Source organism: Lactuca serriola, chromosome 5 (assembly GCF_051521515.1).
Source record: "Lactuca serriola cultivar US96UC23 chromosome 5, Lser_US96UC23_V15, whole genome shotgun sequence".
Classification (NCBI taxonomy): Eukaryota; Viridiplantae; Streptophyta; class Magnoliopsida; order Asterales; family Asteraceae; genus Lactuca; species Lactuca serriola.
In genome coordinates this window covers 212,900,985-212,926,323 of record NC_136412.1, presented here as the reverse complement: position 1 = coordinate 212,926,323, position 25,339 = coordinate 212,900,985, and the positions used below count along the sequence as shown (strand labels likewise).

Below are 25,339 nucleotides of genomic sequence, written 5' to 3'. Positions count from 1 at the left end.
ATGTCGGGCGTGGCCTGATGTCGAATTCGTCCGATGTCGTGCGGGGCCCGATGTAGCGGGACATGACCATTGTATTTTATTATGTGACTATGTGTATGGTATGTGGTAGTTTCGGGAGACTCAATAAGCTTCGTGCTTACAGTTTTCAGTTTTGGTTTTAGGTACTTCCGCTAGTAAGGGGAAGAGCTCATGATGACTGCATCGCACACACAACATCGTTTAGCCTGGGATGATTTACTCTGATACTTGGGTATATGATTTTGATACAGTGATTGATATGATGTGTTGAGATATTTTCACTTATGTTTTTATGAGATGATTTGGATTACTATGGTTTATTTATAAATTAAAACGAAATTTTTGGACCGTATTTTTGGGATGTTACAAACTGAAATTCCGTATTAAGCAGTTGTGAGCAAAGCAAACATTCTAGTTTCGTAGTAAATATTTCACTATTTCCAATAATATAAAGAACGTCCAAAACTGAGTCCTTACGCAAAAGATATGACCGTTTTAAGAAACCAAACCAATATAATATTGATTTTCTTAAAATTGCTAAAATTGTTTCTATCCGTTAAGGGACTTGTACACCTCAGATGGAAATTCTGAGAGCTTTTCTGAACTCAAACTACTTTCTATTATTTTATTTCATTTTTATCACCTTTAATCTCGATCAACATCAGATTCGTAAAATCTGTCAAATCTGAATCAGTTAATCACGAAAGCACCTCGTGTAGAGGCTCTAACCCTAACAATCTGCTCCAATCTCACCACCAAAATTCGATATGCACAACTAGAAGTGCTCAAACTCGAGAATGTAATAGAATAAAATCTATCAGGGATGGACAGACAACTCGACCTCAAGGAAAATGGAACATGATATTTCATGAACCGAATTTGGACCCTAAAGTTTGGAAAAATCAGGAGTCTAATCTTAAATAAACCTCATAAATCGAGATATTCGGTACATCCCAGATCAGATAAGATGTATCGCGATCTCAAGAAGCTTTATTGGTGGCCCAACATGAAAGCATAGATTGCCATCCATGTCAGTGAATGCTTCACTTGCTCCAAAGTCAAAGCAGAGTACCAAAAGCCATCAAGACTACTACAACAACCATCAATCCCGGTATAGAAATGGGAACAGATAACATGAACTTCATAAGGAAGTTGCCATTAACTTCTACTGGTTATGATACCATTTAGGTAATGGTTGACCGTTTAACCAAGTCCATCCATTTCCTAGCTATCAAAGAATCTGACAAGATGGAGAAACTCACCAGGGCCTATCTTAAGGAAATTGTCAGACTGCATAGTGTGCCAATATGTATCATCTCGAACTGAGATAGCAAATTCACTTCTAGATTTTGGCAATTATTGTAGATGTCCCTAGGAACTAAGCAAGACATGAGTACTATAATCATCCATAAATAGATGGCCAGAGCGAATGAACGATAGAAACTCTGGAAGACATGTCCCGCGTTTGCGTAATAGTCTTTGGTTATGCATGTGATACTCACTTCCCACTAGTTGAGTTTTCATATAACAATAATTATCACACTAGCATAAAGGTTGCTCCATTCGAGGCCTTGAACGGACGTAGATGTCGTTCTATGATATGTTGGGCAGAAGTTGGAGATACTTAACTGGCTATAAAGCATGTTGGAGATACTGTACACACTGGTCATGAGATCATTCAAGAAACAACATAAAAGATTTTTCAGAGAAAAGAACAACTGAAGGCCGCACGTAGTCGTCAAAAAAGCTATGATAACACAAGACGTAAACCATTAGCATTCAAAGTAGGAGACATTGTCCTACTAAAGATCGTAGTATGGAAATGTTTCATTCGATTTGGAAAACGAGGTAAACTAAACAACCGTTACATCAAACCTTTTAAAATCCTAGCAAGGGTTTCTCTGGTGGCTTAGAAAGTCAATTTACCTCAAGAACTCAATAAAGTTCACGATACCTTCCATGTGTGTAATCTCAAAAAGTGTCTGACTAAAATGAGAACCTTGTCTTTCCACTCGATGAGATCTAGGTCAACAATAAACTTCACTTCGTAGAGGAACTAGTAGAGATCATGGATCAAGAAATCAAAAGCCTCGAGCAAAGCCGCATACCTATAGTAAAATTCCGATGGAACTCTCATAGAGGGTCAGAGTTTAATTGGGAACTTGAGGACCAGATGAAACAAAAGTATCTACAATAGTTCAGCAGTGCTCCCTCCACTAGTTGAATGAAATAATAGTAGAACAAAGTTGCCTAGAACATAATAATTTTGATACGAGATTCCCATAACGGGGAGGTAATGTGACATCCCGTAATTTAGGTCGAAGACTGTGGACGGTCAATTCACAGCAAATCTCTTTGTAATTTGACTCATTAAGTTTTAGTGCATCTTTTGTAAAATAAATGAGTTCATTAAAACTATTATGAGATCGCATATGATATCCTATTTCCAAATATGTAAACTGGCAAACGAATCAAACAGCTCAAACTGCAACCCTAGTTAACGTGTCTAAAAAATGAAATTTCATATTAAGTAGTTGTGAACAAAGCGAACATTCTAGTCTCGGAGTACCCTGTTTCCAAAAATATAGAGAACGTCCAAAACGGAGTCAATATGCAAAAGATACGATCGTTTTAAGAAATCAGACAAATATAATATTGATTTTCTTAATACTGCTAAAACCGTTTCTATCCGTTGAAGGAATTATACACATCAAATAGAAATTTTGAGAGTGTTTTTGAACTCATGCTGTTTTCTATTTCTTTATTTCATTTTATCACTTTTAATCTCGACGAAAATCAGATTCGTAAAATTTGTCGAATCTGAATCAGTTAATCACGAAACCTTAAACTACTGATTTCGACATGATTTTTATTATTGGTAATGTATTCCAAAAATGATGTAAGGTTCCAATACGATTAATGTGAATTTTAAAAATTGAAATGATGCAATATTTCTAAAATCATGTGCAACTATATATATAGTTGTATTAGACATGTTTTATGGTCAAATGCAAAAACGTGCTTACTAGAGTTTTTGTAAATTATACAATGTGTCAATCATGTAATCACAATGTATATATGTTATGTAATTAAAATTTTATAACACTATATATATATATATATATATATATATATATATATATATATATGTGTGTGTGTGTGTGTGTGTGTGTGTATGTGTGTGTGTGTGAGGAGTGTATTTTCTTACAATTTAATATGTGTTTAGTATAGTTTTTTATAAACTATATTTTATATTTGACAAATAAGCATCAAATAATCATGGTGTACATAAGATAATTAATTTTAAAAATTCTATATACACAAGTTCATTTTTGTTCTTTCTACAAATCTTTTATGTTTTTACCCTTATGTATATTTTTCAAATTTGCAAAAAAAACCGTTAAGTTTACAAATCTGATATGTTTTTATCCTAATTATGTTTTCCAAATTTGACATGAAAATTCTTAAGTTTGTTAAATTTTGTCGTTCTTGTCTCTGGACATCTATTATTATAGGTAGCAAGGGCAAAAACGAAAAAAACTTGACAAATTTTGGACATTAATGAACAAAAAATCGTCACAAGGATAAAACCAACAAAACCTAAGAAACTTAACGACTTTTATGTCAAAAGCCCAAAAAAAAAAAAAAAAAAAAATTCTTAGAAGACTTCACGCTAACTTCCTACACTCGTAGCTTCTTTCTTCTTTCCCTGCAATCAAATAAGCAATACACAAACACTCACCTGAAATATGAACAATCAGTGATGCTAGTATTCTCCTGCCTTCTTCGTTGTTGTAGCCAAGAACACCCACCACTAGAGGAGTCGTTACCTGTGAAACCAAGAGGGCAACAACCCTCTTTCAAAACCATCCTTCCCATTGATTTAACAGCAAATCCCAAACACCATCGTTTCTTCTTCTTTTTCCTGTCAAATGAAGCAACCACAAAAACCCACTGATTCCTTCTTCCTTTCCTGCCAAACACCAAACGAACACCCCTTTTCCCCCATTGATTTAGTTTTTTTTTTTTAAAAAGAGAAAAAGAAAACGGGAAGCAACAGAGAGGCTGCCGGGGCAGCCCCCATCTGCTCACCTGTTTCCACCATTGACAACCAGCAGGCCCCATCGCACCCAACACCTTCTCCGGTCGAGCAAGCACCACCGAAGCCCCACCTGCGATGTTGTTGCTGTTTATCGGATCCTCTTCTGACCTCCTCCCTCACACTCTTTCTTCTGCTCCTATCGACCAACGACTGCCGAAGCCTCGCCTGCACTGCTGTTTTTGCTCGCGTCGCTTCAGTTAGACCAATTCTCCCTTCCCCGTTTCGCCCTTCGCTATCGCACAGGAAGAGAGAAGCCTCAGTGCTCTTCCCTCATTCCCTTCGGCCTCGTCGACCCCCAGAGACGCTCCCTTTCCGCAAATCGATCGACAAAGCCTCGTACCTGCGTCCGAGCCTTCGTGCTCCTTCTTGCTGCGTCCGAGCCTTCGTGTTCTTTCCATTTTCGTTCGTTTCGTGTTCCTTGGATCGATCAGGCAAATGTCGAAGCAAACATAAAAGCCCTAAGTTCATTTGAGTTTGTAAAAGGTACAAAATAAACCCTCATTTGAGAAAACATTGTGAAATTAATACCAATCCCCAAACATTGACTCCTTTTATTCAAAATAACCTCTCCATTGATTTATTTTAACTAAATCGTCCTACTTGGGTTAGTTAAATTAGCAAACAGCCCCTATAGTTTAGTAAAGTTATAAAACAACCCCTATAATGTAAATTCGTTACAATACGGTCACTAAAGTATTTAAAAGTACAAGAAATGTGGCTTTGTGGATTCTCGTAATAAGTTTCTCAAAATAAACCAATTACGTAAAAATCGAACTCACACTTTAAAGGTGAGTGCTTACAACCCCTTTTTTAATATTTATAATTATTTCGGGGGGGGGGGGGGGGGGGGGGAATACATGTGCCTATATACTTTGTTTATGCAAACAGATTATCATTATATGTGAAAATGCAATAAGTCTAGTTTATAAAAATGTTATTTGACAATGTAACAAATTGTTTCAAATAAACAAGTATACGCTTTCCATATAAATTACATAGTTATTTTATCGTGAAATAACTAGTCCACATAACCAACACTACATGATACAAAAATATATGATTTTATGTGACATTGTATGTCATAAAAAGCACGTCATAAAATTTTGTAGTATTTCAAGGATTCAAGCTATTACTATGCATGTATATTTATATGTTTAAATAGATAAACTTTGTACATGTACATATCTTCATTACTTTGGAATGTACATCTTTATAAAAGCAAGGATATTACAATTTTACATACATACCAAGCATACCTGGCTTTTATAAACTTTATACAATGAAATTCATTATTCCTAGTGACTTATCCACAATTTAGTTAGGACTGAGAGCTATTCACATACTTTAGTTAAGGGCCTTTTAGTGAGACTATATTCATTATCTGAGTCTAAACACTTAGCATACCCACACTACTATAATCGTTAATCTTTAGAGCGAGATACATGTGTATAGATCTATATGAGGTTGACATCCCCACCTGCGGTTGCTAACTACAACCTCGACCGATCAATCGAAGCGGGTGATAAGTGTCTACTATACTGCAACGTCTAATGATGTGTTGTAGGGGGGGGGTACATTTAGTCACATAGCTTAGTTATAGGACTCACTATAAACATTAAGTAGAATCTCTTTCTGTCTCTCTCTCTCTCTCACTACAAACCATGGGCTTGGTTTCTTTCAAAACTATTTTAAGTATGGATTTACTTATGTGACAATATAGTTTGGTTTTCAAGTATATTCAAGGATTATTTACAAACACAGTTTTAAGTATGGATTTACTTATACAAATATACATTTTGGCTTTTAAATACTCTTTACAAAAATTGTTTTAACTATTGTTATACTTAAAAAGAAAAGACTTTTATAGACTTTTTAAAAGTATTACTGTTGTTAGCAGAAAACCTTTAACTCTCACCAACCTTGTACTGACCCTCAAAACTACATGTATTCTCAGGAAATCACTAAATAGACATTCAAGACGGATTGGATTACATGTGACATAGTTTACTAGCTGTTGTATTATCTACCTATATGTTAAGGCAATTCATATACTATTATTATCTTTAAGAACCTTGTAATCAAACATCAAGATGGAATATAAATGTTATTTTGTTTATTGTTGTGTTTGTGCTATATATTCAGTTTACCTGTAATCCATGAACTTAGTCGCACAACTCGTCATGTTCCGCTACCTCGGTCGGTGGTGTGACATTGTCCTAAGGAATATAAATGACAAACATAATCTTTATTGAGTTTAAAGCGAGGAATAAATTGACGATTACATAAAGATTTAAAAACTAAAATATTCGGATGTCCTAAACGACTATGCCAAGTTGAGGAAGACGCGTTATGAAGTGCATTGGGTGCAAAATTATTTTTTCAAAGCTTAAGTGACTGGATAGAGGTCGACCGAGCTATTGCATCGTGTGATGAGCTTCCTAGTAATGAGATCCTTCGGAGAAAAACCATAAATGTCAAATTCGATGGCTACAAGATTATCATATGTAAATTTGCATACAGAAACTAGATTCTTAATGATAGAGGGAATGAGAGAGACATCAATGAGTTTAAAATCGAATTGAGGGAAGGAAATGTAATTGAGCCATGACCGTTAATAGGTAATTGATGACTATTACCCACATAAATATACTTAATTTTATTTAAAGGGTAATAGTTGGAAATTTTACTCGAGTCATTTGTGACGTGTGAGGTAGAGTTGGTGTTCATGTACCACAAGCCATCGGGGGTTGAACATGCATCACATGGAACACTGTCAAGCTCGGTGGGGGTCATAAGTGGGCCATGACCATGATGAGAAGTCAATTTTGTTCGTCGGTGAGCCCGAGGATGCTATTGAGCTTGTGTGTTCTGAGCGAGTTGAGCCTGAAGTGGGTTATGGATTGAGGAGCCCAATTGTGTTAGAAGTAGAGTGTGGGCAATGAGGAGGTTCCCACATAAGTTGTGGGTATCATGGAGCTTGGATGCCATTCCATGTTGTTTGTTCTGATAGACCGCGAACTTTGCGTCCTCTCGCTCTACCTCGAACACCATTGCGATTGTTTTTACGTCCTCCCCTGCCACCGTTGCGGTAAGACCCTCTTCTAGTAGAGTACTTGAAGCGTGTAGCGGTTGAATTGGAATGGGTTTGGGGCTTTGCAGATCGTTATGAAAGTAGGGATTGGTGGAAGGATGGTCATGTTTATTCCATTGTGTCTCTTCGAGAATAAATTGAGAGCGAGCTTTATTGAAGGAGGGGAGAGGATGTGACTGTTAAATCGGGATAGAGATGGTGTCTAATTCACCAAGGGTTAAGTCGGAGACTAACTGAAGCACCATTTCCGTTTAGAAATAGGATTGCCAACATTGGCGAGCTGGTGATAACGTCTTCAATCGAGCACAATAATCACTAACATTGGAGAATGATTCCAATTTTATTGTGTTGAATTATTCTTCAAGGTAAACGGCTCTTGTCGCCCTGTTATCTTGAAAAAAATTCTTTCAAACAATCCCATAGTTGTTGTGTTGTGGCTCCTACGCAACATGATGGCTTGAAGCAATTCGAGTGTAATTGTCGAGTAGATCCACTGTTTGACGAAAGCGTCGAGTCATGTCCATATGGTTTCGTCAATGGAAGAAAATTGAGGAGCCTTGATGTCAATGCGATAATGAACATAATTGGCAAGAGTGACTATAGTAAAGAGTTCAACCCATGATGCGAAACGATCATCAGTTTGCTCAAGAATTAACGTTATTGGGTTTTTAATGATTTTCACAGAAAACGCATGGTCAAAAGGAGATTGCTTGGGTTTTTCCTTGGAGCCTGAATCTTAATCTTCTCCTGATGCAACCATTGTGTCGATTGAAAACTAGAAGAAAGGAGAAACAAATATGATCGGAGGCTGGGGGGCGGGGAGGTCAAAGCTCTGATACCATAAGGGTAATCGATACTCACTGCCTTTCTCATTAATCATAAATATGTATCTATACAACAAGCATCCTACCTCTTGATAAAGATAAACACCTTCAAAATACATTCAAATACAATTATGATCGTAATCTTAGATGATTGTTATCGTTTGTAGATTATCAGGTTGAATTATGTCGAGTCCTTGTTTTTTGTTAGCCTCACTTTTAATTAAGATGTATAAGCGTATTTTACTAATTTACCTTAAAATTCTGTTTTTTAGTTGGTCATTTGGGTGTTAGCTTGTCAGTTCCCGCCAAATTAATCTTCTTAATATATATTTTTGCTCATCCAATTGCAATCATTTTTTGTTTAATTATCATTTCATAATTTCATTCACCGACTCCATTCATCTTTCTCAAGCTTCGATTGCAACATGGTATCAGTTTCCGGTTTATGTTTTCTTTATGTTCTTTCTGAATTTCGTTCTTTTATCATCATCATGTTGAGTTGGATTATTCCAATGAATCGACATTCCTTATGTATCTGTTGGTTCAGGCCCCTCAGAAACCACACACAATTACACACACTTAGATCTTACGTTATGCGCTGAAGGTGCTTTTCTTGGTATTTTAATTAAATCAAAGATGTGCCTTATATAGGCTTACAAACTAGCAACAGATATAACAAACGTGGCAACATAAAACAAGGAATAAAATGCTATCTACTAACCCACTGCCACCTAAAGAACCGGTACAAGGATTGACCCATATTCTTATACCCAACATGCCCATTAAAAATCAGTCAATTAACCTTATCCTACATTTCCTTATTCAAATTCTACATAAAGAAAATTATGGACCAAATTACCCTTAAACAACCGATTAAATCCAACAGTATCAAATTTCATTGGATCTTCTAATAATCTGATCTCTGTTCTTGTTCCGACATTTATCAATGGGATCGAATTTACTTCTTGGGACACATGGATGACGGTTTCAATGGCATCAGGTTTCATTCAGAAGACCCATTAAAGATTAAGAGGCATTTTTCCAAATATACATTTGCAATGGTTAACCTAATTATTTAAAATAATTATTATATTTGTTATATCATTTATATATTATTTTTATCTAATAAAAAACTTGTAATAAATATATTTTGTTATGGTTAATCCTTTTAGAAGTGTTTTTTTATTAAGTCATCTCATATAAATTATAATTTATTATTGTTGGATATTTTTTTTCCATAAATAAAAAAATTATAAAACTAAAAAAAACGATAAAATACTACGTACTTATTAGAATATTTTATAATATTCCATATTTTTTTAATTCTTATAATCTTGTCAACTATTTTTGATTATATATATATTGTTTATAAAATGTATCCATTATTTCATTAAATTAACCAGTTAACTAATAAAACATATAATATCCGAATATTATCAATAATATATAATATAATGTTAATTAATATGTGCATCAAATAAAAAAAAAAAATTTATTCAAACTGTTAGTAGATAATGTCCGTATTTTGTATGGAGCATTTGAGAGTTTATAGTTTCCAGTGTTTGAAAGATAATCTGTTATAAATAAAAAAAGATAGTTTGGCACTACATATTTTTAAGCGTCTAGCTTAACCAAACAACTTCCAATCTAAAAGTTACATCACATAACGTCTAACAAAATGCTATCATATATTCGTTATCGGTTAATTTTGCCCAACACACCCAATAAATTTTTAGAATTACCTTTAGAAAAAGAAAAATCTTTAATGGTGAAAAGCTTCTCAAGAGCTCTTTCAAAAAGAAAAAAGTTAACATTGGAGATGTGACATGAAGCTTCATTGTATTTCGCTTCGTCTTCGTATGTTGCTTCTGATTTGGTTACTATCGTGGATGTAAAATGCCTATGTAGGGCTGGTCTTGAAGATGTAAATATCTTCAAATTTTTAGGACGAGTTACAGAAAAAGATCACTCTCGCTATTATAAGGTTTATATATATATATATATATATATATATATATATATATATATATATATATATATATATATATATATATATATATATATATTCTATAATAAAAAAATTAGGCCCTATAAAAAATTAGGCCCTATGTAAGGTGCCCACTCTCTCTCTCTCTCTCTCTCTCTCTCTCTCTCTCTCTCTCTCTCTCTCTCTCTCTCTCTCTCTCTCTCTCTCTCTCTCTCTCTCTCCATGTGCTTGTACTTGCGCTTAAAGACTGTAAGTGCTCTATAAGTCTGAAAATGTTGGTTTTATCAAATGATATCTACAATAGTTAAGATGATAGATGTTTTACTAATTATATGTATGTATGATGAGCTAAATTTAGTCTTAAATTTGTAACTGTTAGCATATATTTCTTTTATTATGTATAGTCCATATATTTATTGTACAACCCATATATTGATACGGGGCCCATTCATGTATTATGGTATTTATTGTATTGCAAGGGCTTGCATGGCGTTTAACCAATGTGGGTCTCGAAAGGCTTGAGAATACGTGCGAGGAATGGGAGAAGATGTTGAATCGTATTTTCCCATGAATCCCTTTCAACCCCTTGCAATACAATAAATATCATAATACATGAATGGGCCCCGTATCAGTATATGGGCTGTACAATAAATATATGGACTATACATAATAAAAGAAATATACGCTAACAGTAACGATTTTATCATAACGGAGGACTACTATACAACGAGTAAATGAATATAATTGTATAACAATATTGACTTTATAAGCACAGGTTGTCTAATTTAAGTGGAAGGGATATGATTCGGTTAGATTATTCAAATATCAATTTAAACTAGGGAAAAAAGAATCCTTTTAAAATGGGAGCTAATATATCCACACACATTTTTTTGTACTTCCACTGATTTTTAAGAAAATTGACATTTATGCCCCTCCTTAAAGGTAAAACGTCCGCACACTCAGTGTTGCTTCTTTGATAGTGCCATCTAGGGGTGTCAATTTATGACATGACACGACAAAAATACACGAAACGAAACGAAATCGGGACGAAATCGAAATTCAAATTCGTGTTCGTGTCAAGTTTAAAAAACACGATGGCGTGTCGTGTCATGTCCGTGTTCATAAATCAACAGAAAATTGACACGATTAAGCATGTGGTTGTCCTGTTTTTCGTGTTTGTCGTTTTTGTCGTGTTATATATCTTTAAGTATGAATGAAATACACTAATAGTTATGTAATATCATCTTTGTCGTGTCGTGTTCTCGTGTTTTATTTAGTTTGTTTTCATGTTAATAAAAAAAACACGACATCGTGTCGTGTCGTGTTCTTGTCATCCTAAACCTTGTCGTGTCGTGTCGTGTCAGACAAAAACACGACACGACTGCCCGATTTGATAGTCCTGCCATCTTCAGCCAATAAAAGGTTAAGTGATTCTTTGTGTGTGTTTTATTTGTCACTTGGGCAAAAACTCCTCACGATAGTAACACAACCGGTGAAACCCCATTCATGAAAAACACAAGCCTCACATTCCAGCAAGAAAGTTAAAGCAACCAACAAAACTCCGTCCGGCGAGAAAATCAGTATGTGTGTTAAACTGAGACTCGGTTCTCCCGAACTAAGCTAGCATTGAGAAAAAGGATCCTTCATCTTTCAAAAGTCAGCACAGAGAAATAAACTGTCATAAAGCTTTGCGAGAATGCTATAATGGTGCATTTTTTCTTGATTTTAACGATTTTATTTTACCCACCTACAACTGAAAATAGCTTTATATATGGCCACTGAAACTTAGTTGAGTCCACCACCGTGTATGATGATTAAGATAGAGAATGGAAATTGTAGATCCAAACACCAAACTCTAGCAATTGCTCATCGTCTTTGGTAATTAGTCAATTAGAGGTTGTGAATGTGTTCTTCCAGTAAATATTGCCTTCTCCAGCGATCCTGGTTTTTCTCTGACAACTATTTGGTTCGTGCTTATAGTTTTCCGGTAGGGTCCATCTTATTTATATAAAGCAAGGGTATAGTTGTCAATTTACTTAAAAAATATGTGAAATTATTTAAAAGCTCGGTGGATTTATCAACTCCCTTTTAAAACTAAATGAGTAAAAATAGAGAATTGATAGCAAACTAAAGCAAATGAAACTGGAAACTGATTTAAAGAGAAGTAATAAAATCACTTTCATTTAGATTCGATTTTTTTTCAGTAATTATGGTAATTTGAAGTGCAATATATATACGCATACTACAATTGCTTCGCACACTCCCCTTCATGTAAGTGAGTGAGTGTGTCTATCCACATTATTTGACAATTTATATGAGTGACGAGGTATATCTATAGTAAAACTCATATTAATTTGTTATCCACCGATTCTTAGGATGATTAGTTTTTTTGATCAGATCACTAACCTTATGATTCTAAAGACTCTTTAACTACATTGGTCATGTAGCTTAAATACCTTTATTATCAACCATTTAATTTGGATCATGCAAGACGAGGACCAATTGATCTTATTGGTCATAATAATCAGTTAATAACATTGAATCTCTTAGTATTAGTATTTTATTTTATTTTTGTATCATGTAAATACTATTGATCTCATTGGTCATTAAAATCAAATAATAACATTAAATTATTTATCATTTGTGGTTATTATACATCAAAGTAGATTACTTTATTTACTTAACCCTAGGATCGAGTCAACCATTTGTCATAAAAGTTTTTATATTCCACAAAACAATTATGATTCAAGACAATAGTTGGGGAATGATGTACCTACACCTAAGATGATCATGTTCAAAGACTAAGGTACTACGGTTGTAGCGTACATATTTTTGTTTCTATGTAAATTCCCTGTGGCGACTGTACAACACCACCACCAACCTTCAGTGACTATCCACCACCGCCACCTACCATCTCCACCATGATGTTGCCTCCTGTGGTAGGGCAAACTCATTGCCACCATTATTACATCCTTCTTTAACGACTTCCAACAGATCTGAAGGATTCTAGTGGGGTTTTCTCATTTTCGGTGGTTTTCCTAGTCCAAATCTGTAAAGATCGGGTCAGATCTAGAACATTCCCCTTCAGATCTAGAAAACTGTAACAATTACAACAGTTGTCACCAATTGTTATTTACGAAAAGTGACAAACGTCGATTATTATAGACTTAATACAAAATATATATCAATCTATGATAAAAATATAAAATTTCGTATTAAAATAGATAGGAAAAATCAACTAAATCGTCTGTAATCCACAAAAATAGGTGCGCAAGAAGTTATGTTATTTATAACATATTCCGAGAATACACATCATCTGGATCCCGCAAATATAAATTTCGTTGAAATTCGACTCCGTATGAATTAGATATGATTTTTGTAAAGTATACAAATAAACCGCACACAAAGGAATGTGCGACGTCAAACAACTACGAAAAGAATGGTTGACTTTTAGCTAAAGTCACCAAAAATAGAATCATAGTACTCCTCGAGATAAGAATTTTGAGAAAAAAAACGCCAAAATCGAAGTTCGTACAAGAGATATACGATTTTCACAAAATCATTAAATCGTATAAAAATAAGGGCTAAAAATAAATAAAAATTAGCCAATGCAACCTAAAGGAAAATTGTAGTACTCATCGATAACTACACATGGATATAAAGAACGTCGAAAAACGGAGCTCGTATGAAGAAGTTACGGATTTTACAAGAAACAGTGTTTTCAGCTCGCGCCCAACGCGCAATGCTCGGCGTGCACATGCTTGTAGAAGGAGGCCTCATAGACAGGGAAAATGAGACACGTATCACACCATTTAAGGAGCCATGCCAATAGCGCGCAACACACCCCTCCCTTGTGATGCGCACACTCAGCCTATATAAGAGTGTTGTCTACTCATTTCATTCTCATACGAAATTCTTTCCCTTTTCTCTCGTTTTGGTCTCCAAAATTTCCTAACATCTCAAGAAAATTTCATTGTTTATATATTTTAATTATCATCATTATGCTCTCAAGTCTGGTCAATCTTGAACCCCCGACATCACCAGTCGCAGTGCTAGGGTCTACAAAAGCACACTACAAGGGCGAATTTAACGCCCCACTTTACTATTTCTAAAAGTTTTATGGGGGAGGGGGGGGGGGATTACATGTTATAAAACAAATTTATTGATTTTTACAATAATGTTATTATTTGTAATATATCAATAGTTACACCATACCTAGAACGTTAGGATATGAAACATTAGGATTTTATGATGCCCGATAGTTACCCTATCTGAGCTTTACGAATGATATTATGCCTAGTCGTTATAATGCCTCAAATTACACTGAAGGGCTATACCTAGTTAATATGTTTGCCAATTCCGTAGGAAAACATAGTACCTAGTCGTTATGCTGGCAAAACCTAAAGATAAACGTTGTATATATAGATACATGTTGCTCTTCCCTAATATCCTATGAAAGAATATCAAAATCATAATAATGATTATATATATATATATATATATATATATATATATATATATAAGGTTGGGTGTGTGTGTATGTGTGTGTGTATGTATGTATATATATATATATATATATATATATATATATATATATATATATATATATATATATATATATCACTATAATTACGTAAGAGAATCGTATTAAAGGAAAACTTAAGGACATGCATTGTACTTATCTGTTAATCTTCCCTAATATCCTATCGAAGAATATCAATACAAAGATAAGTCGTTTCTCTATGGTAACATGGTACTTCGAGCTGGCCAAATTGGAAAGATAGTATTGAATCTACAAATTACTTGAGCCATTTCTCTAGAGTACCGTAGTATCTAAAGCTGGCCAAATCTAAAGAATAAGTTTAATACATAATCATTTTTCTAAACCATTTCTCTAGGGAAACCTAGTACCTAGAGCTGGCTAAAGGAATAGCTTTACACCAAATCATTACCATTACAAATATTCAAATGGATAACCGTAGAATGTTATGTCGTCATTCAACTAGAATAAAGGTTATGTCACCACTCTACCAGTTGGATTTAATAAAAATATCCAATTAAATATAATTACATATTAATTTTAACTACAATTAAGATTCTAATTGTGTCATAAGTACACGTTTATGTAGGTTAATATTGGATGGTATCCAATTAAGAGCCCTCTGAGAACCCTTCATAGTCCTTTGAGGAGGACGATCCTATTGAGGAGGGGACAAATTCCCCTAAGAAATATGTGGATTTTGTCGTATTATGCGAATAAGAAGATTAGAAATCACCATAGGCTTCACTACCTATCCCCTCCCTTAAAAAGTCATATAATTCTGCAAATCTTATCCACTCGTCATGTAACATCCCGATTCCTAGGTATGAGATTTATTATTTTAAAGGCAAGTTCCCTTGGAACTCGTCAAGTTGATGGCCTCAACTCGACGTGTTGAAAAGTTTTTGGCCGCACATCTTTTTGGACCAACTCGACGAGTTGAAGAGGAAAACTCGACGAGTTGGCAGCTGGATGTGAAACCCTAAATTTAGGGTTTTGCACCCTATTTAAACACCTTAAGTCCCAGGTGTTGGCCTAATTTCCATCCTCCAGAGCCCTAACCCTAATCTCGAAACCTTAGAGCCTCCTTGAGTGTTGTGAGCTTTTTATGGCTGTGTTTTCGTGTGTTTGAAGCTCACTGAAGGAAGAGAAGCTTGGTGCAACGTGGTGGTTCAAGTTTGAGCTTTCAAATCTTGATTCTCTGCTCCATTTCCAGCACATTTCGGGTATAAATTTCTCACCTTGCTTAATGATTGCTTAGATCTATTTTTGGGATTACTTGTATGCTTTTAGCCATGAATGGGTGGTTGTTGGGGGAAATAGAAGTCCCAAGTGTTTATCCTTTCAGATCTATGATCTTCGTGAGCTCTTTTGGCATAAAGGTGCCAAATTTATGGTCTTGAGGGCATCATGCATTCATTAAGTCCTTCTAATGGTATCTTTTGGAGCATTTGAGTCTCTCCTAGTATTGCATGGGTGTAAAGTGAGAAACTTTACGTAGTCATTAAGCTCTTAGGGCTATATCTGTAGTTTGGGGATATGCCTTTAGTGTTTTAATGCTTAATGATTAAGTCCTTACCCTCTTAAGCCTAGGGTTTGGGTTTGAACCCATTATGGTGGCTCTTAGGGGTAAAGTTGGAAACTTTACCCTTCTTGAGGCCATTTCAGTTATAGATCTGAGTTGTGAAGCTCTTAATTTCGATAAGGTCGGCTTAATGAATTAAGAGGTTGGATTTCTGGCGAACTCGACGAGTTCATAGGTGAACTCAGCGAGTTGGATCAATTTCTTCCGGACTTTGCAGTCTGATGGCAAAACTCGGCGAGTTGAAGGATAACTCGGAGAGTTGGGTCAACTCTGGCCGTTGACTTTGACTTCGACTTTATTCTTTGACCAAGTTTGACCTATAAGGGGCTTTTGGGTATTTTTTGTTGTACTTAAGTAAATCTTTTATGTTTAGGAGTTGAGTAGAGTCGATATTCAGAGCCGGGATCCGTTCAGATACCTTTCTGTATTCGAGGTGAGTTGTCCTCACTGTACTTGCGGGTCGAAGGCACCAATGTCGGCCCATTGGATTGATATCTTGTTATGCATGATATTGTATTGTTATGATCTATTAGATTGATATCCTAGTGGATAGGATGTTGCCATCTTAGTGGTTTGTAGATCTATATCCAAGGATGTAGACTGTTATATTGTGACATCCCCATTTTCACGGCCAGAAAAGACCGATGTTGTTTATGCTTTATAAAAATCAGAGTACTTCATTTTATAAAAATGTTGCGGAATTTGTTCCCAGAAAAACATGGTAAATACGTTATTAAAACATTTTCGAAGAAACGTATTTATTTCATTTTAAAACGTTTGGGATGTCATCGTTAATACAGAAACATAAGCATAAACAGAACTTACAATTATTTATACTAGTGATCTACATCTCTTTAAATCTCTCAGTGTAGTGTCACTTCATATCAACACCTGTGATATAAATAAACTGAGTGGGTCAGGTTGGGAAACCTGGTGAGTACATAGGGTTTTCAACCCACAATAATATAATTATTATGTTTAAACAATCAAATAATCAACCCAATTACCCATCCCCATTATCTTCTTTATTCTTAAGGATCTACCCTAAGAATCAGCTATTTCTCATTCATTCATTCCTAAGGATCATCCTAAGGAAACAACATGAAGTCCATTGTTGCCAATGACACTTTGGTCAAGCGCAGCTGCTAATCTTGTCACTTAGGCACAGCTGCCAGAATTGGGACATTTCCTATGAGGCGCTTCTGCCGGTATTGACCTTTTAACGCCACTGTCATGGTCATAAGGCTCCCTATTAGGCACAGCTGTTGATACTGTCCTTAGAGCGCAGCTGCTAGGACGTTTACCGTAGATCTAAAACATCTACGGGTTGTGGCGCAGCTGCCAGTGCTCATCTATAGGGTACTTGGTCCACTGCTGCCAATGTATTACCTATAGGGCACTAGGTCCGTACTACTAATGTTCCTCTATTTCAGCTTTTATCCCTCATCATTCATCTACCCATGTTTTACGCAACATATTTTGTAGATATAAAATACTTTATACAGTTTAAATCATTTAAAACATGTATAAAAATCTTTCACCAGCATAGACAGCAAGTATTAAGACAATATGCACACATAACACGTAATTTATATTAAAATACTTCATATCTATGTGTAAGATGAAAGGGACCATGCACTCACTTGAGAAGGTGGTGACTCGGTACTCGGACAGCGCTTCGTTTACTTTAAAATAATTTCCTTCGACGAAACCTAGTATTATTACCACTAGATTTTAGTCTAAGATTTACCGTGACTAATTATTAGTCTTATTATTATTATTATATAAGCGTTTAAACAATACTTTCCAACCACTATGTACAGACAGGGGCCAGACATAAAACACCGGAGGGCAGGACCATTTTGGCATATAGCACTTCTGAAATCCAACAACCCTATGCGGCCCTTTAAACCAGATTCCCCGTACCGCGAGTAGTTAAAAAGATATTATAACGACACTTATATAATTCATAATAATAGCTCAAATATTTATTATAAATTTATAATAACAATACTAATTTTAAATATAAACTATATTTAAAATAGGATAAGCATAACTTACTTACAAGGGGTTTTAGCTAGGAGTCGGGCTCTGTAGGGGCAGAACTTCGTCGCTGAATCTTTCTAAGAAAGATTCGTGCAGCGCTTCAACGCTCACCTTACTATACTAAAACTACAGAAAGAGAAGTCGAATCACGAGGGACCGAAATGCTCGGGGGATAAGGAGAGAAAGACTCTTGAATCAAGAGAATGGTGCAAGAAATATGAGAGCCCAAGCCTCTTATTTATAGTAATTGAATTTACAAAAACTACCCTCCATAATTACTTAATGACCTTATAGTTATATAAACAACTAAACACCCCTTTATAATACTATTTTAAATAGATTTAATGATATTTGCACTAAACTAATGTCGAAAGAACTCAACATTAGTCTTATAATGACCGCATCGTCGATACCTTTCTAATGATATATACATATGTATATATATGTGTACGTATATATGATTTATACTTTATTTTAATACGTAAATATGCTATTATAATTTGTAACTCGTTCATACGAACTCCGTTTTTGACGTTATTTATATCCACGCGTAGGTGGAGACGTACTCTACAACTTTCGTTTAGACTCCGTCGGCTAATTTTGACTTTATTTTTAAAGTTATATTTTTAACAGGTCGGGACAGGATTGGTCCGTTAAAATCTCATAACTTCTTCATCCGATGTCCATTTTCGTCTGTCTTTTTATTGTTACACTACTAATAATGAGATCTTCAATTCTCGTTTAGGTTGTGTCGGCTAAAAATCGCTCGATCTAATATTCGAATTTCGGACTGTACACTGCTAATCCGAAACTTCGAAAAATCGTAACTTCTTCATACGAAGTCAGATTTGGGCGTTCTTTTTATCGAAGTTCTTAGTTTAACATATTCTACGACTTTCGTTTAGAGCGCTAAATCTAAATCTCGCTCTATCATAAATTTACTATTTACGCTTCTCGGCGCCGTGCCGGTTCCGACGCGAAACTTCGACGGGTCATAACTTCTTCGTTATAACTCGGATTTCGGCGTTCTTTATATGTACGGAAACCCTGTGACATATTCTACAACTTGGTTAAGATTATTTATTCTAAATAATCTTTTTGTCGAAAAGTCGTTTTCGACCCCTATTGCCTCTAAATTGACTAGCCCGGATCTGCAGGCGTTACAATTATCTCCCCCTTTGGATGATTACGTCCCGGAATCATCAACGAAACAGGGTCATATAATGACTCCATACGTCATCTCTTCATCCTAGGTAATAATTATAACTTCTACATTCCTTCAATTCTATCTCTTAAACTCATTGACTGTAAGAGTACTCGATCGTGCACCTGCTCTCTACCTCAGGTTAGACTCCAAATTATGACCTTCAAGTCACAATCTCGATCCTTGCTGGATACGGACTTGAGATAAGTTCTTTTATTACTACTATAGATCGATGTGTCATATTGTAATGACCTATCATCGTATGTTGCAACACTTAGACTTAGGTCTCTTAGAGTTAAATTCTAAAACAGACTATGCATTCCTTCATGTTCTAATGTGATATAATCACACTTTAACATTAGGCATTTCTAGCCACCAACTTCCTTAACAACGAGTGCGATACTTCTATTGATCGCTTTGATTTCAACCGTTTGGTTTAAGTCGGACGCTACATCAAACTTGGTTCTCTGAACCACACAACATACTCATCGTAGGACTCGATTCGATACGACCACTAGGGTCGGAATATCAACAATCTTCTTAGTCATTACCGAAATGATGGTAACAACACACACGAAACCAATTACTAGCTTCTTGGTAACCTTGTGACTTTCCCTGATCCAAGTGTGAGTCCTGTGCTTCTGGTAGTATAGGCCTCTACTACCATTCACACCTACTCATACTCGTCTCAGGTATTGTCCCACAGTTTTCCAAGTCACCACACAAGAAAATCATATAACAGCTTAACACATCAGATATCAAAACGAAGGTTTTTATTATTCCTTGAAACTATTACATAGGTGTTCAAGTTCACCCTAGAATATGCCTCTAACAGGCTACATCATACGATTCTATGGCTACCTCATAACTCGATGTTTGGATGTCAAGTTGTCACTCCTGAATCCTCACATTGTCATCTGCTTCGTCAAGGATCATTTGAAATGCTCTCGCCTTTGGCTTTGGCGGCACATTTGGCTTTGTAGCCCCCTCTCTCTTTGGGCAATCTTGCTTGAAGTGTCCTTCCTCATTACATTCGTAACACACCCTTTTATTGAATTTACACTCGTTGTCATAATGCCCATGCTTCCCACACTTGAAACAAGTTACTTCCTCACTGCATTTTCCAGAGTGTTTCTTTTTGCACTTCTCGCACCATCTTTCTTCACTCCCTCCTCCTCTAAACTTCCTGGTACTTGATTTGCTTCTCTCATCGGGCTTCGCAGACCCCTCAAACTTCCTCTTTTCGCCAACCTCGGTCTTGTTGGCGGCTCTTCCCTTGATCATCTCCTCAACCGACTTGGCAGCCCAGATAGCTGCCTCCAAAGTAGGTGCCTGACGCACTGGCACTGCATATTCCCATGGAAGTCCTTTTGCGTACTTGTCAATTTTTGTCAGCTCATCCGGAACAAGACGTAAGGCGAACTCCATCTTCTCTGTGAAGTTGTTGGTGTATTCATCAATAGACATGCTTCCTTTCTTTAAGGTAAGGAATTGGTTTTCTAGCTCGAGCAGATTTTGGGCTGAGCAGTACCTACGTTTGAAATGCACCAAAAATTTTGCCCATGTCAGTTGCAGGGGCTCATTGGGGCTCAGCGTCTTTCCCATGGTATTCCACCATCGTACAGCGCCTCCTCGAAACTGACGCACTGCAAACGTGGTCTGTTGTTTTCCCTTGCAACCGCACGTCATGAAAGCTAATTCCATCTCCGAGATCCAATCCATGACCCCGATCGGATCCTCCTTTCCAGTGAAAGTCGATGGCTTGCAAGTCAGAAAATCCTTGTACTTGCATCCATTCCTCTCGACTTCGTCATCTTGGTTGTTTTGTCGAACTATTGGTGGGTTGACTTGACCAACAGTCCCACTGTAGTTTCCTTCCTCAGTCTGCCCTTCGTTCAACTTGGGCTGTTCGATCTGAATAGTCGCTTCCTCATGATTTTGCTGGAGCAAACGTCTGGTTTCCTCCATTTGACGATCCAACATTGCTTGGATCATCGCTTGCACTCCTGCCATCGTTATTGGCTCAGCAGCGGCTACCACAACCGGTATTTGCTCAATCGCTGGGGGTTGATCTCGGTTCCCATTTGCATTCACGTTTCCGCTACGGGTTCTTGCCATCTTGATCTATACGCCGAATAAGGTGAATCTAGACCTTTACTTAGGATTGACGTTTAAATCATTCTTATCACTCCGAAACGTTTATATGCTAGTTCTAATATCGTAGTTAAACGCTTAGAATCCTAAACACATAAGGTTTCCAGATCCGGTCGGCAACAAACCATAGATCCGAACAAATAACAGCATATCAGGCACAAGCATTTAGCACATAAAAGCATTTTAGGCACAATTCCTAAAATAAGCTAGTGCTCACACCTCACAATCATCGCTTAACATTCTAAGTTTAAGTCTAGAAATAAATCCATATTCCTAGTTCGCTTAAACTAATGCTCTGATACCAACTGTGACATCCCCATTTTCACGGCCAGAAAAGACCGATGTTGTTTATGCTTTATAAAAATCAGAGTACTTCATTTTATAAAAATGTTGCGGAATTTGTTCCCAGAAAAACATGGTAAATACGTTATTAAAACATTTTCGAAGAAACGTATTTATTTCATTTTAAAACGTTTGGGATGTCATCGTTAATACAGAAACATAAGCATAAACAGAACTTACAATTATTTATACTAGTGATCTACATCTCTTTAAATCTCTCAGTGTAGTGTCACTTCATATCAACACCTGTGATATAAATAAACTGAGTGGGTCAGGTTGGGAAACCTGGTGAGTACATAGGGTTTTCAACCCACAATAATATAATTATTATGTTTAAACAATCAAATAATCAACCCAATTACCCATCCCCATTATCTTCTTTATTCTTAAGGATCTACCCTAAGAATCAGCTATTTCTCATTCATTCATTCCTAAGGATCATCCTAAGGAAACAACATGAAGTCCATTGTTGCCAATGACACTTTGGTCAAGCGCAGCTGCTAATCTTGTCACTTAGGCACAGCTGCCAGAATTGGGACATTTCCTATGAGGCGCTTCTGCCGGTATTGACCTTTTAACGCCACTGTCATGGTCATAAGGCTCCCTATTAGGCACAGCTGTTGATACTGTCCTTAGAGCGCAGCTGCTAGGACGTTTACCGTAGATCTAAAACATCTACGGGTTGTGGCGCAGCTGCTAGTGCTCATCTATAGGGTACTTGGTCCACTGCTGCCAATGTATTACCTATAGGGCACTAGGTCCGTACTACTAATGTTCCTCTATTTCAGCTTTTATCCCTCATCATTCATCTACCCATGTTTTACGCAACATATTTTGTAGATATAAAATACTTTATACAGTTTAAATCATTTAAAACATGTATAAAAATCTTTCACCAGCATAGACAGCAAGTATTAAGACAATATGCACACATAACACGTAATTTATATTAAAATACTTCATATCTATGTGTAAGATGAAAGGGACCATGCACTCACTTGAGAAGGTGGTGACTCGGTACTCGGACAGCGCTTCGTTTACTTTAAAATAATTTCCTTCGACGAAACCTAGTATTATTACCACTAGATTTTAGTCTAAGATTTACCGTGACTAATTATTAGTCTTATTATTATTATTATATAAGCGTTTAAACAATACTTTCCAACCACTATGTACAGACAGGGGCCAGACATAAAACACCGGAGGGCAGGACCATTTTGGCATATAGCACTTCTGAAATCCAACAACCCTATGCGGCCCTTTAAACCAGATTCCCCGTACCGCGAGTAGTTAAAAAGATATTATAACGACACTTATATAATTCATAATAATAGCTCAAATATTTATTATAAATTTATAATAACAATACTAATTTTAAATATAAACTATATTTAAAATAGGATAAGCATAACTTACTTACAAGGGGTTTTAGCTAGGAGTCGGGCTCTGTAGGGGCAGAACTTCGTCGCTGAATCTTTCTAAGAAAGATTCGTGCAGCGCTTCAACGCTCACCTTACTATACTAAAACTACAGAAAGAGAAGTCGAATCACGAGGGACCGAAATGCTCGGGGGATAAGGAGAGAAAGACTCTTGAATCAAGAGAATGGTGCAAGAAATATGAGAGCCCAAGCCTCTTATTTATAGTAATTGAATTTACAAAAACTACCCTCCATAATTACTTAATGACCTTATAGTTATATAAACAACTAAACACCCCTTTATAATACTATTTTAAATAGATTTAATGATATTTGCACTAAACTAATGTCGAAAGAACTCAACATTAGTCTTATAATGACCGCATCGTCGATACCTTTCTAATGATATATACACATGTATATATATGTGTACGTATATATGATTTATACTTTATTTTAATACGTAAATATGCTATTATAATTTGTAACTCGTTCATACGAACTCCGTTTTTGACGTTATTTATATCCACGCGTAGGTGGAGACGTACTCTACAACTTTCGTTTAGACTCCGTCGGCTAATTTTGACTTTATTTTTAAAGTTATATTTTTAACAGGTCGGGACAGGATTGGTCCGTTAAAATCTCATAACTTCTTCATCCGATGTCCATTTTCGTCTGTCTTTTTATTGTTACACTACTAATAATGAGATCTTCAATTCTCGTTTAGGTTGTGTCGGCTAAAAATCGCTCGATCTAATATTCGAATTTCGGACTGTACACTGCTAATCCGAAACTTCGAAAAATCGTAACTTCTTCATACGAAGTCAGATTTGGGCGTTCTTTTTATCGAAGTTCTTAGTTTAACATATTCTACGACTTTCGTTTAGAGCGCTAAATCTAAATCTCGCTCTATCATAAATTTACTATTTACGCTTCTCGGCGCCGTGCCGGTTCCGACGCGAAACTTCGACGGGTCATAACTTCTTCGTTATAACTCGGATTTCGGCGTTCTTTATATGTACGGAAACCCTGTGACATATTCTACAACTTGGTTAAGATTATTTATTCTAAATAATCTTTTTGTCGAAAAGTCGTTTTCGACCCCTATTGCCTCTAAATTGACTAGCCCGGATCTGCCGGCGTTACAAAAGTGGGTTAGATCTGATCCCACATCGGCTTGGAAGGAGAACTAAACACTCCTTATAAGGGGTGTGGATACCTTCCTTGTCACAACGCGTTTTAAAGCTGTGAGTGCAGCAGATCCCATAAGAACTCTGCAGTTAAGCGTGCTCGGGCGGGAGTAGTACCAGGATGGGTGACCCCCTGGGAAGTCCTCGTGACGAGTGGCCCAAAACGGACAATATTGTGATACGTGCCAGAGGGGGATGTTACATATATGATTATTTGTTATATGTGCACATGATTTGTTAGTGACTAAGGCTTCATTGCTTTGTGCATAAGCCGACAAGCCGAGGCATTCCAACCTGATGGTTGTGGGCCTAGGGTATTCCATCCTGATGATGATTGGACCCATAGTATGTTGGCATTCCAACCCGATGATTGAGGACTTGGGGTAATCTGTCCCGAGGATGATTGGACCCATAGTATATTGTTATTATAACCGTGCTATTTGTTATGTTTTGGTATTTTGGGGGAAACATACTAAGCTTTAGGCTTACAATTTTGGAGTGTGTTTCAGGTACCTCAGGGGATCGAGGCAAGGCAAAGGCGTGATCGTGCACCTCCTCATGTTTTTTTTTTACGATTTTTGGATTTTCTCTGATGTGAAACTTATTTTGAAAACAAATTGTAATATATGATGGTTTGTGGTTGTATAAAAAGTTTAAAATTTTCATGAATTTTTCAACTGTTACAAGTTGGTATTAGAGCCCAGGTTTGAGTGAATTGGAGAAACACTGGTGTGAATCCAGTCTCAAACTAAGGAAAGATTTTCAAAATGAATTTTCAAATGGTTTTCAAAATACCTAACGAGGATGCGATGTGTACGATTTGCCAGGGCCAGTAAG

At 36.2% G+C, this 25,339-nt stretch overlaps 1 pseudogene; it reads left to right on the top strand.

Moving 5' to 3' along the window:
* Positions 1 to 24,542: 24,542 nt before the first annotated feature.
* Positions 24,543 to 24,660, top strand: LOC145056282 (5S ribosomal RNA; annotated as a pseudogene).
* Positions 24,661 to 25,339: the final 679 nt, after the last annotated feature.